The sequence below is a fragment of the Leuciscus leuciscus genome, assembly GCF_965113295.1.
Source record: "Leuciscus leuciscus genome assembly, chromosome: 9".
Taxonomy (NCBI): domain Eukaryota; kingdom Metazoa; phylum Chordata; class Actinopteri; order Cypriniformes; family Leuciscidae; genus Leuciscus; species Leuciscus leuciscus.
Window position 1 is genome coordinate 37,080,492 of NC_138733.1, and position 17,417 is coordinate 37,097,908.

Sequence of the window (17,417 nt, forward strand, 5' to 3'; positions counted from 1 at the left end):
CAAAAATTCTACCACTGGACCACTTAAATACACACCTAATTTTCGTCGGATCAACATATAATAGGCCTCATTGAACGACCACTTAAACCCAATATTAACATGCTTTAGACATATTTTATTTGTTATTTATACTAGTACCCTATTGTGATGATTTTTCACGACCCAGATTTTTTGGTGCCCCCCCAAGCACTTGGTGCCCTACGCGCAGTGCATGATGTGCGTGTGCGGAGCGCCGGCCCTGACTGCAGTGCGAGAAGTGCATAATCTGTATGCTTCAAGTTGCACAACGTTAGATCGTTAGTGTAATGCAATGCAAGAAGTGCATAGCCTATGTTTCTTTAATGATGCTCAACGTTAGATCGTTTGTGCAAAGCACAATGGTACGCTTTTGACCTACTGAACATATTTCTGGCCAAAGAGTCCTTAAAGATGTTATTCCATCCTGACAAAAGTCCATTTTTGACATACTGAAATTTTTTCTGGCCAAGGAGTACTCGAAACTTGACCTTTCTATATATACTAGTGGACTCTTTCTTGTGTTACACTGTAAAAAAAAATTCAATTAGTCTGACGTATTTCTCATTGAGCCAATGTTAACAGACTATTGCAACAAGAATCGGACTTGGGCCATTTTAAAAATATAGATGTGACCCGTCACTAGAAAATTTTGACGGAGAGGTTAGACATATTTATCATCAGATGGAGTCTATAATTTTATATAGTTTAAAAACTTTTTAGGGAACCTTTGACCAGAAATAATAATAGAATTATTAAGATAATAATAGTAATTATAATTAGATGCGAAAGTTCGTCGAGACAAACTTTAAGTTGGCTTGAGAAAGTTTGGACCAGAATGTTTTTTGCTATGCAGTTGCTAGGATGTTATGGGTGGTCGTTATGGTGTTGCTAGGCGGTTGCTAGGGTATTCTGGGTGGTTTCTAGGCGGTTGCCTGGGTGTTCTGGGTGGTTGCTATGTTGTTCTAAGGTATTTTGGGTGGTTGCTAGGGTGTTCTGGGTGGTTGTGAGGCAGTTGCTACGGTGTTCTGAGTGGTTGCTATGGTGTTGCTAGGGGGTTCTAAGGTATTATAGGTGGTTGCTAGGGTGTTCTGGGTGGTTGTTAGGCAGTTGCTAGGGTGTTCTGAGTGGTTGATATGGTGTTCTAAGTTATTCTGGATGGTTGCTAGGGTGTTCTGGGTGGTTGCTAGGCGGTTGCTAGGTTGTTCTCAGTGGTTGCTATTGTGTTCTAGGCGGTTACACACACACACACACACACACACACATACACTAACTCGATAACACTTACACACTCAGAGTTTATATGCGTTACAGTTTATAAGTTAAAATGAAGTAAATTTAGTAGTTTGAAGTTTAAATTATCTTAAAGTTTATATAAGTTTGACGTTTAAAAAGTTTAAATAGTTTAAAGTTTAATTTAGTTTGAAGTTTAAAGTATTTGAAGTTTAAAATAGTTTGAAGTAGATAGATAGATCTATCAACCACTCAAAAGACCATAGCAACCACTAAAAATATCCTAGCAACCACCCAGAACAACATAGCAACCGCCTAGCAACCACCCAGAATACCTTAGCAACCGCCTAGCAACACCCTAGCAACCAACTAAAATATCTTAGCAACCGCCTAGCAACCACCCAGAATACCTTAGCAACCGCCTAGCAACCACCCAAAAATACCTTAGCCTCCGCCTAGCAACACCATAGCAACAACCAAGAACACCATAGCAAACGCCTAGCAACACCATAGCAACCACCCAGAACACCCTATCAACCATCTAGCAACACCCTAGCAACCACCCAAAACACCCTAGTAACCATCCATAACACCATAACCAACCACCCAAAATACCCTAGCAACCGCCTAGCAACCACCCAGAACACCCTAGCCTCCGCCTAGCAACACCATAGCAACCACCCAAAATACCCTAGCAACCACCCAGAACACCCTAGTAATCAACCATAACATCCTAGCAACCACCCAGAACACCCTAACAACCAACCAAAATACCCTAGCAACCACCTAGCAACCACCCAAAAGACCATAGCAACCACTGAAAATATCCTAGCAACACCATAGCAACCGCCTAGAAACACCCTAGCAACCACCCAAAATACCTTAGCAACCGCTTAGCAACACCCTAGCAACCACCTAGCAACCACCCAAAAGACCCTAGCAACCACCCAAAATACCCTAGCAACCGCCTTGCAACCACCCAGAGTACCTTAGCAACTGCCTAGCAACAACATAGCAACCACCCAAAATACCCTAGCAACCGCCTTGCAACCACCCAGAATACCCTAGCAACCACCTAGCAACACCCTAGCAACCACCCAAAATACCTTAGCAACCGCTAACAAAACCCTAGCAACCGCCCGAAATATCTTAGCAAGCAACTGCCTAGCAACCACCCAAAATACCTTAGCCTCCGCCCTAGCAAACCGCCTAGCAACCACCCAGAACACCCTAGCAACCACCTAGCAACACCATAGCAACCACCCAGAACACCCTATCAACCATCTAGCAACACCCTAGCAACCACCCAAAACACCCTAGTAACCATCCATAACACCATAGCCAACCACCCAGAAGACCCTAGCAACCACCCAAAAATACCCTAGCAACCGCCTAGCAACCACCCAGAACACCCTAGTAATCAACCATAACATCATTGCAACCAACCAGAACAACACCTAACAACCACCCAAAATACCCTAGCAACCGCCTAGCAACCACCCAAAAGACCATAGCAACCACTGAAAATATCCTAGCAACACCATAGCAACCGCCTAGCAAACACCCAGAATACCTTAGCAACCGCCTAGCAACACCATAGGTTTTTGTACTTTTTGCAGTGCATTGCACACCAGAACTAACTCATTCCCATGTTAATTAAAGACATAGAGAGATTTCTCTTTAATGAACATGGCAATGAGTTATTTCTGGTGTGCAATGCAATGCAATGCGAAAAGTGCATATGTTATTCTTCAGTGCACAACGTTAGATCGTTAATGCAATGCAATGCAATGCAATGCAATGCAATGCAATGCAATGCAATGCAATGCAATGCAGTGCAAAGCAAAACAAGGCAATGCAATGCAACCACACGTTATGTCTTTAATCAACATGGGAATGAGTTAGTTCTGGTGTGCAATGCAATAAAATGCAAAAAGTGCATAACGTATGTTAGTGCAATGCAATGCAATGCAACAACACACGTTATCTCTTTAATGAACATGGGAATGACAGTTCTGGTGTGCAATGCAATGCAAAAAGTGCATAACCTATATGTTATTCTTCAGTGCACAACGGTTAGATCGTTTGTGCAATGCAATGCAACAACACATATCTCTTTAATGAACATGGGAAGGATTTAGTTCTGGTGTGCAATGTGAAAAGTGCATATGTTATTCTTCAGTGCACAACGTTAAATCGTTAATGCAATGCAATGCAATGCAATGCAATGCAATGCAATGCAATGCAATGCAATGCAATGCAATGCAATGCTTTGCAAAGCAATGCAATGCAATTCAAAGCAATGCAATGCAATGCAATGCAATGCAATGCAATGCAATGCAATGCAATGCAATGCAATGCAATGCAATCCAATGCAATGCAATGCAATGCAATGCAACCACACATTATGTCTTTAATCAACATGGGAATGAGTTAGTTCTGATGTGCAATGCAATGCAATGTGAAAAGTGCATATGTTATTCTTCAGTGCACAACGTTAGATCGTTAATGCAATGCAATGCAATGCAGTGCAAAGCAAAGCAAAACAAGTCAATGCATTGCATTGCATTGCATTGCATTGCATTGCATTGCATTGCAATGCAATGCAGTGCATTGCATTGCATTGCATTGCATTGCATTGCAATGCAATGCAGTGCAAAGCAAAGCAAAGCAAAGCAAAGCAAAACAATTCAATGCAATGCAAAGCAAAGCAAAGCAAAGCAAAGCAAAGCAAAGCAAAGCAATGCAATGCAATGCAATGCAATGCAATGCAATGCAATGCAATGCAATGCAATGCAATGCAATGCAAAGCAATGCAATGCAATGCAAAGCAATGCAAAGCAATGCAATGCAATGCAATGCAATGCAATGCAATGCAAAGCAATGCAATGCAATTCAGTGCAAAGCAAAACAAGGCAAGGCAAGGCAATGCAATGCAATGCAATGCAATGCAATGCAATGCAATGCAATGCAATGCAATGCAATTGCAATGCAATGCAATGCAATGCAATGCAATGCAATGCAAAGCAATGCAATGCAACCACACGTTATGTCTTTAATCAACATGGAATGAGTTAGTTCTGGTGTGCAATGCAATGCAATGTGAAAAGTGCATATGTTATTCTTCAGTGCACAACGTTAAATCGTTAATGCAATGCAATGCAATGCAATGCAATGCAATGCAATGCAATGCAATGCAATGCAATGCAATGCTTTGCAAAGCAATGCAATGCAATTCAAAGCAATGCAATGCAATGCAATGCAATGCAATGCAATGCAATGCAATGCAATGCAATGCAATGCAATCCAATGCAATGCAATGCAATGCAATGCAATGCAACCACACATTATGTCTTTAATCAACATGGGAATGAGTTAGTTCTGATGTGCAATGCAATGCAATGTGAAAAGTGCATATGTTATTCTTCAGTGCACAACGTTAGATCGTTAATGCAATGCAATGCAATGCAATGCAGTGCAAAGCAAAGCAAAACAAGTCAATGCATTGCATTGCATTGCATTGCATTGCATTGCATTGCATTGCATTGCAATGCAATGCAGTGCAAAGCAAAGCAAAGCAAAGCAAAACAATGCAATGCAATGCAAAGCAAAGCAAAGCAAAGCAAAGCAAAGCAATGCAATGCAATGCAATGCAATGCAATGCAATGCAATGCAATGCAAAGCAATGCAAAGCAATGCAATGCAAAGCAATGCAATGGAATGCAATGCAAATGCAATGCAATGCAACCTACACGTTATGTCTTTAATCAACATGGGAATGAGTTAGTTCTGGTGTGCAATGCAATGCAATGCAACCACACATTATGTCTTTAATCAACATGGGAATGAGTTAGTTCTGATGTGCAATGCAATGCAATGTGAAAAGAGCATATGTTATTCTTCAGTGCACAACGTTAGATCGTTAATGCAATGCAATGCAATGCAATGCAGTGCAAAGCAAAGCAAAACAAGTCAATGCATTGCATTGCATTGCATTGCATTGCATTGCATTGCATTGCAATGCAATGCAATGCAATGCAGTGCAAAGCAAAGCAAAGCAAAGCAAAGCAAAACAATGCAATGCAATGCAATGCAAAGCAAAGCAAAGCAAAGCAAAGCAAAGCAAAGCAATGCAATGCAATGCAATGCAATGCAATGCAAAGCAATGCAAAGCAATGCAATGCAAAGCAATGCAATGCAATGAAATGCAATGCAAATGCAATCCAATGCAATGCAACCTACACGTTATGTCTTTAATCAACATGGGAATGAGTTAGTTCTGATGTGCAATGCAATGCAATGTGAAAAGTGCATATGTTATTCTTCAGTGCACAACGTTAGATCGTTAATGCAATGCAATGCAATGAAGTGCAAAGCAAAGCAAAGCAAAGCAAAACAAGTCAATGCATTGCATTGCATTGCATTGCATTGCATTGCATTGCATTGCCTTGTTTTGCTTTGCTTTGCTTTGCACTGCATTGCATTGCTTTGCATTGCTTTGCATTGCATTGCTTTGCTTTGCATTGCATTGCATTGCTTTGCATTGCATTGCATTGCATTGCATTGCATTGCATTGCATTGCATTGCATTGCATTGCATTGCATTGCATTGCAAAGCAAAGCAAAGCAAAACAAAACAAGGCAATGCAATGCAATGCAATGCAATGCAATGCAATGCAATGCAATGCAATGCAATGCAAAGCAATGCAATGCAATGCAAAAGCAATGCAAAGCAATGCAATGCAATGCAATGCAATGCAATGCAATGCAATGCAAAGCAATGCAATGCAATTCAGTGCAAAGCAAAACAAGGCAAGGCAAGGCAATGCAATGCAATGCAATGCAATGCAATGCAATGCAATGCAATGCAATGCAATGCAATGCAATGCAATGCAATGCAATGCAATGCAATTGCAATGCAATGCAATGCAATGCAATGCAATGCAATGCAATGCAATGCAAAGCAATGCAATGCAACCACACGTTATGTCTTTAATCAACATGGGAATGAGTTAGTTCTGGTGTGCAATGCAATGCAATGTGAAAAGTGCATATGTTATTCTTCAGTGCACAACGGTAGATCGTTAATGCAATGCAATGCAGTGCAAAGCAAAAGGCAATGCAATGCAATGCAATGCAATGCACTGCAATGCAATGCAATGCAATGCAATGCAATGCAATGCAATGCAAAGCAATGCAATGCAATGCAATGCAATGCAATGCAATGCAAAGCAATGCAATGCAATGCAATGCAACCACACGTTATGTCTTTAATCAACATGGGAATGAGTTAGTTCTGGTGTGCAATGCAATGCAATGTGAAAAGTGCATATGTTATTCTTCAGTGCACAACGTTAGATCGTTAATGCAATGCAATGCAGTGCAAAGCAAAAGGCAATGCAATGCAATGCAATGCAATGCAATGCAATGCAATGCAATGCAATGCAATGCAATGCAATGCAATGCAAAGCAAAGCAATGCAATGCAATGCAATGCAATGCAATGCAATGCAATCCAATGCAATGCAATGCAATGCAATCCAATGCAATGCAATGCAATGCAATGCAACCACACATTATGTCTTTAATCAACATGGGAATGAGTTAGTTCTGATGTGCAATGCAATGCAATGTGAAAAGTGCATATGTTATTCTTCAGTGCACAACGTTAGATCGTTAATGCAATGCAATGCAATGCAGTGCAAAGCAAAGCAAAACAAGGCAATGCAATGCAATGCAATGCAATGCAATGCAATGCAATGCAATGCAATGCAATGCAATGCAATGCAATGCAATGCAATGCAAAAGCAATGCAATGCAAAGCAATGCAATGCAGTGCAAAGCAAAACAATGCAATGCAATGCAATGCAAAGCAAAGCAATGCAATGCAATGCAATGCAATGCAATGCAATCCAATGCAATGCAATGCAATGCAATCCAATGCAATGCAATGCAATGCAATGCAACCACACATTATGTCTTTAATCAACATGGGAATGAGTTAGTTCTGATGTGCAATGCAATGCAATGTGAAAAGTGCATATGTTATTCTTCAGTGCACAACGTTAGATCGTTAATGCAATGCAATGCAATGCAGTGCAAAGCAAAGCAAAACAAGGCAATGCAATGCAATGCAATGCAATGCAATGCAATGCAATGCAATGCAATGCAATGCAATGCAATGCAATGCAAAAGCAATGCAATGCAAAGCAATGCAATGCAGTGCAAAGCAAAACAATGCAATGCAATGCAATGCAATGCAAAAGCAATGCAATGCAAAGCAATGCAATGCAATGCAAAGCAATGCAATGCAATGCAATGCAATGCAATGCAATGCAATGCAAAGCAATGCAAAGCAATGCAAAGCAATGCAATGCAATGCAATGCAATGCAACCACACGTTATGTCTTTAATCAACATGGGAATGAGTTAGTTCTGGTGTGCAATGCAATGCAATGTGAAAAGTGCATATGTTATTCTTCAGTGCACAACGTTAGATCGTTAATGCAATGCAATGCAGTGCAAAGCAAAAGGCAATGCAATGCAATGCAATGCAATGCAATGCAAAGCAATGCAATGCAATGCAATGCAAAGCAATGCAATGCAATGCAATGCAAAGCAATGCAATGCAATGCAATGCAATGCAATGCAATGCAATGCAATGCAATGCAATGCAATGCAATGCAAAGCAATGCAATGCAATGCAATGAAATGCAATGCAATGCAATGCAATGCAATGCAAAGCAATGCAATGCAATGCAATGCAAAGCAATGCAATGCAATGCAATGCAATGCAATGCAATGCAATGCAATGCAAAGCAATGCAAAGCAATGCAATGCAATGCAATGCAATGCAACCACACGTTATGTCTTTAATCAACATGGGAATGAGTTAGTTCTGGTGTGCAATGCAATGCAATGTGAAAAGTGCATATGTTATTCTTCAGTGCACAACGTTAGATCGTTAATGCAATGCAATGCAGTGCAAAGCAAAAGGCAATGCAATGCAATGCAATGCAAAGCAATGCAATGCAATGCAATGCAATGCAATGCAATGCAATGCAATGCAAAGCAATGCAATGCAATGCAATGCAATGCAATGCAATGCAATGCAATGCAATGCAAAGCAATGCAATGCAATGCAATGAAATGCAATGCAATGCAATGCAATGCAATGCAAAGCAATGCAATGCAATGCAATGCAAAGCAATGCAATGCAATGCAATGCAATGCAATGCAATGCAATGCAAAGCAATGCAAAGCAATGCAATGCAATGCAATGCAATGCAACCACACGTTATGTCTTTAATCAACATGGGAATGAGTTATTTCTGGTGTGCAATGCAATGCAATGTGAAAAGTGCATATGTTATTCTTCAGTGCACAACGTTAGATCGTTAATGCAATGCAATGCAGTGCAAAGCAAAAGGCAATGCAATGCAATGCAATGCAATGCAAAGCAATGCAATGCAATGCAATGCAATGCAAAGCAATGCAATGCAATGCAATGCAATGCAATGCAATGCAATGCAAAGCAATGCAATGCAATGCAATGCAATGCAATGCAATGCAATGCAAAGCAATGCAATGCAATGCAATGAAATGCAATGCAATGCAATGCAATGCAATGCAAAGCAATGCAATGCAATGCAATGCAAAGCAATGCAATGCAATGCAATGCAATGCAATGCAATGCAATGCAAAGCAATGCAAAGCAATGCAATGCAATGCAATGCAATGCAACCACACGTTATGTCTTTAATCAACATGGGAATGAGTTAGTTCTGGTGTGCAATGCAATGCAATGTGAAAAGTGCATATGTTATTCTTCAGTGCACAACGTTAGATCGTTAATGCAATGCAATGCAATGCAGTGCAAAGCAAAAGGCAATGCAATGCAATGCAATGCAATGCATTGCAATGCAATGCAAAGCAAAGCAATGCAATGCAATGCAATGCAATGCAATGCAATGCAATGCAACCACACGTTATGTCTTTAATCAACATGGGGATGAGTTAGTTCTGGTGTGCAATGCAATGCAATGCAAAAAGTGCATAACGTATGTTAGTGCAATGCAATGCAATGCAACATGTTATCTCTTTAATGAACATGGGAGTGACAGTTTGGTGTGCAATGCAATGCAAAAAGTGCATAACCTATATGTTATTCTTCAGTGCACAACTTTAGATCGTTAATGCAATGCAATGCAAAGCAATGCAATGCAAAGCAATGCAATGCAATGCAATGCAATGCAATGCAATGCAGTGCAAAGCAAAACAAGGCAAGGCAATGCAATGCAATGCAATGCAATGCAATGCAACCACACGTTATGTCTTTAATCAACATGGGAATGAGTTAGTTCTGGTGTGCAATGCAATGCAATGTGAAAAGTGCATATGTTATTCTTCAGTGCACAACGTTAGATCGTTAATGCAATGCAATGCAATGCAGTGCAAAGCAAAACAAGGCAATGCAATGCAATGCAATGCAACCACACGTTATGTCTTTAATCAACATGGGAATGAGTTAGTTCTGGTGTGCAATGCAATGCAATGCAAAAAGTGCATATAGTTATTCAGTGCACAACGTCAGATCGTTAGTGCAGTGCAATGCGAAAAGTACATGTGTTATTTTCCAGTTCACAACGTTAGATCGTTAGTGCAATGCAATGCAATGCAATGCAATGCAATGCAATGCAATACAATGCAATGCAATGTGCAATGCAACAACACACGTTATGTCTTTAATCAACATGGGAATGAGTTAGTTCTGGTGTGCAACCGCAATGCAATGGTGTGCAATTTAATGCAATGCGAAAAGTGCATATTGTTATTCAGTGCACAACGTCAGATCGTGTGTTGTGTGTCAGATCAACACACATAGTTATGTATTTAATGAACATGGGAATGAGTTTGATCCGGTGTGCAATGCAATGCAATGTAAGAAGTGCATAACCCGTTACTCTTCAGTAAACAACGTTAGATCGTTAGTGCAATGCAATGCAACAACACACGTTATGTCTTTAATCAACATAGTTCTGGTGTGCAATTTAATGCATTGTAAAAAGTGCATAACTTATATGTTATTCTTCAGTGCACAACGTTAGATCTTTAGTGCAATGCAATGCAACAACACACTTTATCTCTTCTTTGAACATGGGAATGAGTTAGTTCTGGTGTGCAATTTAATGCAATGTAAAACGTGCATAACCTGTATGTTATTCTTCAGTGCACAACGTTTGTGCAATGCAATGCAATAACACTCATAATGAACCTGGGAATGATTTTGTTCTGGTGTGCAATGCACTGCAGTGCGAGAAGTGCATAATCTGTATGTTATGCTTCAAGTTGCACAACGTTAGATCGTTAGTGTAATGGAATGCAAGAAGTGCATAGCCTATGTTTCTTTAATGATGCTCAACGTTAGATCGTTTGTGCAAAGCACAATGGTACGCTTTTGACCTACTGAACATATTTCTGGCCAAAGAGTCCTTAAATATGTTATTCCATCCTGACAAAAGTCCATTTTTGACATACTGAAATTTTTTCTGGCCAAGGAGTACTCGAAACTTGACCTTTCTATATATACTAGTGGACTCTTTCTTGTGTTACACTGTAAAAAAAATTCAATTAGTCTGACTTATTTCTCATTGAGCCAATGTTAACAGACTATTGCAACAAGAATCGCACTTGGGCCATTTTAAAAATATAGATGTGACCCGTCACTAGAAAATTTTGATGGAGAGGTTAGACATATTTATCATCAGATGGAGTCTATAATTTTATATAGTTTAAAAACTTTTTAGGGAACCTTTGACCAGAAATAATAATAGAATTATTAAGATAATAATAGTAATGATAATTAGATGCGAAAGTTCGTCGAGACAAACTTTAAGTTGGCTTGAGAAAGTTTGGACCAGAATATTTTTTGCTATGCAGTTGCTAGGATGTTATGGGTGGTCGTTATGGTGTTGCTAGGCGGTTGCTAGGGTATTCTGGGTGGTTTCTAGGCGGTTGCCTGGGTGTTCTGGGTGGTTGCTATGTTGTTGCTAGGCAGTTGCTAAGGTACTCTGGGTGGTTGCAAGGCAGTTGCTAGGATGTTATTGGTGGTCGTTATGGTGTTGCTAGGCGGTTGCTAGGGTATTCTGGGTGGTTTCTAGGCGGTTGCCTGGGTGTTCTGGGTGGTTGCTATGTTGTTGCTAGGCAGTTGCTAAGGTATTTTGGGTGGTTGCTAAGCGGTTGCTAGGGACCATAGCAACCAGTCAGAACAACCTTGCAACCACGCAAAATACCTCAGAACACCCTAGCAACCACCTAGCAACCACCCAAAAGACCCTGGCAACAACCCAAAATACCCTAGCAACCACCTCAACCACCCAAAAGACCATAGCAACCACTGAAAATATTCTAGCAACCACCCAGAACACCATAGCAACCGCCTAGCAATCACCCAGAATATCTTAGCAACCACCTAGCAACCACCCAGAACACCCTAGCAACCTCCTAGCAACACCCTAGCAACCGCCTAGCAACCACCCAAAATACCTTAGCAACTGCCTAGCAACAACATAGCAACCACCCAGAACACCCAGGCAACCGCCTAGAAACCACCCAGAATACCCTAGCAACCGCCTAGCAACACCATAACGACCACCCATAACATCCTAGCAACTGCCTAGCAACCACCCAGAATACCTTAGCAACCACCTAGCAACACCATAGCAACCACCCAGAACACCCTAGCAACCACCCAAAATACCTTAGCCATCGCTTAGCAACACCATAGCAACCGCCTAGCAACCACCCAGAACACCCTAGAGACCACCCAAAAGACCCTAGCAACCACCCAAAAGACCCTAGCAACCGCCTTGCAACCACCCAGAGTACCTTAGCAACCGCCTAGCAACACCGTAGCAACCACCCAGAACACCCTAGCAACCTCCTAGCAACACCGTAGCAACCGCCTAGCAACCACCCAAAATATCTTAGCAACTGCCTAGCAACAACATAGCAACACCCAGGCAACCGCCTAGCAACCACCCAGAGTACCTTAGCAACCACCTAGCAACACCATAGCAACCACCCAGAACACCCTAGCAACCAACCCAAAATACCCTAGCAACAGCCTTGCAACCACCCAAAAGACCCTAGCAACCACCCAAAATATTCTAGCAACCGCCTAGCAACCACCCAGAATACCTTAGCAACCGCCTAGCAACACCCTAGCAACCACCCAAAATACCTTAGCAACCACCTAGCAACACCCTAGCAACCGCCTAGCAACCACCCAAAATACCTTAGCCTCCGCCTAGCAACACCATAGCAACAACCAAGAACACCATAGCAAACGCCTAGCAACACCATAGCAACCACCCAGAACACCCTATCAACCATCTAGCAACACCCTAGCAACCACCCAAAACACCCTAGTAACCATCCATAACACCATAGCCAACCACCCAGAAGACCCTAGCAACCACCCAAAATACCCTAGCAACCGCCTAGCAACCACCCAGAACACCCTAGCCTCCGCCTAGCAACACCATAGCAACCACCCAAAATACCCTAGCAACCACCCAGAACACCCTAGTAATCAACCATAACATCCTAGCAACCACCCAGAACACCCTAACAACCACCCAAAATACCCTAGCAACCGCCTAGCAACCACCCAAAAGACCATAGCAACCACTGAAAATATCCTAGCAACACCATAGCAACCGCCTAGAAACACCCTAGCAACCACCCAAAATACCTTAGCAACCGCTTAGCAACACCCTAGCAACCACCTAGCAACCACCCAAAAGACCCTAGCAACCACCCAAAATACCCTAGCAACCGCCTTGCAACCACCCAGAATACCCTAGCAACCACCTAGCAACACCCTAGCAACCACCCAAAATACCTTAGCAACCGCTAACAAAACCCTAGCAACCGCCCAAAATATCTTAGCAAGCAACTGCCTAGCAACCACCCAAAATACCTTAGCCTCCGCCTAGCAACCGCCTAGCAACAACCCAGAACACCCTAGCAACCGCCTAGCAACACCATAGCAACCACCCAGAACACCCTATCAACCATCTAGCAACACCCTAGCAACCACCCAAAACACCCTAGTAACCATCCATATCACCATAGCCAACCACCCAGAAGACCCTAGCAACCACCCAAAATACCCTAGCAACCGCCTAGCAACCACCCAGAACACCCTAGTAATCAACCATAACATCCTTGCAACCACCCAGAACACCCTAACAACCACCCAAAATACCCTAGCAACCGCCTAGCAACCACCCAAAAGACCATAGCAACCACTGAAAATATCCTAGCAACACCATAGCAACCGCCTAGCAAACACCCAGAATACCTTAGCAACCGCCTAGCAACACCATAGGTTTTGTACTTTTTGCAGTGCATTGCACACCAGAACTAACTCATTCCCATGTTCATTAAAGACATAGAGAGATTTCTCTTTAATGAACATGGCAATGAGTTATTTCTGGTGTGCAATGCAATGCAATGCGAAAAGTGCATAATTATGTTATTCTTCAGTGCACAACGTTAGATCGTTAATGCAATGCAATGCAATGCAGTGCAAAGCAATGCAATGCAATGCAATGCAATGCAATGCAATGCAATGCAACCACACGTTATGTCTTTAATCAACATGGGAATGAGTTAGTTCTGATGTGCAATGCAATGCAATGTGAAAAGTGAAACAAGGCAATGCAATGCAATGCAATGCAATGCAATGTAATGCAATGCAATGCAATGCAGTGCAAAGCAAAACAAGGCAAGGCAAGGCAATGCAACCATTTACATTTACATTTATGCATTTGGCAGACGCTTTTATCCAAAGCGACTTACATTGCGTTATCCTATACATTTATACATAGGTATGTGCAATCCCCTGGGATCGAACCCACAACCTTGCGTTGTTAACGCAATGCTCTTACCACTGAGCTACAGGAAAGCAACCACACGTTATGTCTTTAATCAACATGGGAATGAGTTAGTTCTGGTGTGCAATGCAATGCAATGTGAAAAGTGCATATGTTATTCTTCAGTGCACAACGTTAGATCGTTAATGCAATGCAATGCAGTGCAAAGCAAAGCAATGCAATGCAATGCAATGCAATGCAATGCAATGCAATGCAATGCAATCCAATGCAATGCAATGCAATGCAATGCAACCACACGTTATGTCTTTAATCAACATGGGAATGAGTTAGTTCTGATGTGCAATGCAATGCAATGTGAAAAGTGCATATGTTATTCTTCAGTGCACAACGTTAGATCGTTAATGCAATGCAATGCAATGCAATGCAGTGCAAAGCAAAGTAAAACAATGCAATGCAATGCAATGCAATTCAATGCAATGCAATGCAATGCAATGCAAAGCAATGCAATGCAATGCAATGCAAAGCAATGCAATGCAATGCAATGCAATGCAATGCAAAGCAATGCAAAGCAATGCAAAGCAATGCAAAGCAATGCAAAGCAATGCAATGCAATGCAATGCAATGCAACCACACGTTATGTCTTTAATCAACATGGGAATGAGTTAGTTCTGGTGTGCAATGCAATGCAATGTGAAAAGTGCATATGTTATTCTTCAGTGCACAACGTTAGATCGTTAATGCAATGCAATGCAGTGCAAAGCAAAACAAGGCAATGCAATGCAATGCAATGCAATGCAATGCCAAGCAATAGCAACACGTGTGTGACATAGCCTATGGGCTAAATCATTTAGAAAATTGAATAGAAATAAAGTTTATATTTTTGAATATAAGCATGTGTAGCCTACTCAGTTCACATGAAAAGAAAGAGACAGAAAAGAGAGAAGCCAGAATCAGTGAACGTAAATTAAATATTGACAAAATTTCCAGGTTTGGGATTAATTGCTATTATTATTATGAGAAATTGACTCCGCCTAGAACTTTGATGCTTCACCAAACTCAGCTCAGACCCTCAGACTGGTCTGACTTAGTTGCTTATATCTTTTCTAACTGGTCAGACTTACTTTCCCAAAAAATCCATCGACTTGAGTTATCTGAGCAATGAAGGCCGTAATACTTAATGCTGTCCACTAGAGGGAGGGACAGGATAATAAGTGTTTTCTACTCTCTTTCCCTGTTTGCATTAGTTTAAATGACAAATAAATGCATGAATTTCATTCATAAATAGGCCATATCTGTGTATCCACTCTCTAGTTTATTTTAAGATATTGTTATTCACACTGGTTTTTGCATTTAATGTTTGTCCATCCAGAACTTTTATTTGTCATGAGCCTACTAGAAAAAAATATATGATTCAACAACACAAACTCTGTTTTTACTCGGCAAATTTGTTTTTCTTTCAAGTAAGCTATAGCCTACAAGTTATCCTGCTTTTTGCCATGGCTTGCCATACTGCCCAGAATAAACAATATTTTCTCCACACGAGATGTTTAAAAACCCTGCATTTAGTTTTTTGTGAAGACGAGCGCATATCTTAAAGGTTCCAGTTCTGTTTAGGCCATTGTAGTTTGTAGGTTGTAATAATTTGTCAGTGCCGCACTCGTACTGACTCTTATTCTGCCTGACAGAAAGAAAAGCTCATAGCTTACTGAAGACGGAGCGGTTTGACCAATCAGATGAAAGGGGCGTTTCAGCGCCGCCCACGTGTGCAAATGAAATATCGAACCCATGAACCGACTTGTAAACCATAAACGAAAAATGAAAAACTAAAAAAAAAAAAAAAAAAAAAAAAACGAATAAACGAGCAGGTTTTCATTTCTCCTTATTCCATTCCAAACAGGAAATGAAATGATCAAAAAGTACATTGACCCTGCAATTGTTCTACGCGTCTCTGGGAATGAGCGTTCAATGTGTCTTTAACTAACTCAAAGTCTTTAAACGAAACGCGTGATTTACGGCCGCGTCAACACGCACCGTTTGTCCGCGTTAACGCGACAACACGCACAGCAGCCAATGAAATTGCTGTATTTGAGACTATATTTGCATATGTGACGCGATGGTATGTTGGTATATACTTATACAAACATCAGACATCATGTTTATTCATGAATGATGTCGTAATGGTATACTGGTATGCACGTATGCAAACATCAGACGTTATATTTGTTCATGAGGGATAATGCATTGGTACGTTGTGAGTGATGTCAGTCTTATGTCATGATTTGTCATGCCCTTTTAAGTTGTTCGTTTAACGTTCTTTCTCATGGTAGAAACGTCAACAGCTTAAACGATGGCTCTTAGAATGGCTCTTTTATTTTAGCAAACTGCCAAAAAAAACTTTTCAGACTGTGTGCAGCTGAACTAAGAAAAGCTTAAGATTGCACAGCGCTGATAAGCATGAATGGCAGAAGAAAAAGACTGCAATTAAAAAACAAAACAAGAGAAAATTAGTTTAATGTAAGCAATAAAAAACTGCACACACCAGCTGTGGAATAAAATAATTGAAATGCACGTTTAACTAGATTAAGGCATACCCCTGTCTTAATTTAAACCCTGTCCATCACCCCCAAATGTTTCACAAAGTTATTTTTGCCACTGTAACTTATGGCTTCCTAAAGACAGGTTTATGGGTAAATAAATGAATAATAATAAAAATATATATACCAGGGCTCAACATTAAGCCTTTTCATTTGTCCTTCGGTCGGTCATTCACTTGTCCGAGTAAAAACATTTGTTTGAACAGGAAAAAAAATAGATTTTTTTTGTGTGTGTTGTAAATATAATTACATAATATAATATTACGAATCAGTATTCTCATCACTGTTCAGTCAGCTTTAACATATATAAATCGGCATATTTATGATATTTTAATCTTTATAAAGGGCATTTTCCCTAATCGTTTTAAATATAGGCCTATGCTTCATCTTTCATTAGAATAATAAGATGCTCACATAAGCATATTGGGGATATGCCGAGATTATCCCAGTTTACTCCTATCTGGGGTAATGAACAATTTATACCTGGTAATAAAGATGGTGGATTTAAGTTATGGAATATAAGACGCATTCAGAAAATGATGGATTTATATGAAGATGGGGTTTTACTTTCATTTGATCAGCTGTGCCAGAAATCCCTAAAAAACATTTTTTTAAGTATTTGCAGTTGAAAAGTTACATGTTATCAAAAGAAGAACAGATACTCTGTATGCCATC

General features: G+C 40.7%; 2 long non-coding RNA genes across 2 annotated transcripts in view; one reads left to right on the plus strand and one right to left on the minus strand.

Moving 5' to 3' along the window:
• Nucleotides 1–17,417, plus strand: part of LOC309506814 — a 360,589-nt gene that overhangs the window by 121,622 nt on the left and 221,550 nt on the right. The window lies entirely within an intron of this gene.
• LOC309505470 lies at nt 11,621–13,149 on the minus strand. The gene is made up of 3 exons (XR_014208451.1): nt 12,811–13,149; nt 12,330–12,747; nt 11,621–12,145 (listed from the first exon to the last, which is right to left on the minus strand). It is a non-coding gene; the product is annotated as an uncharacterized lncRNA (long non-coding RNA).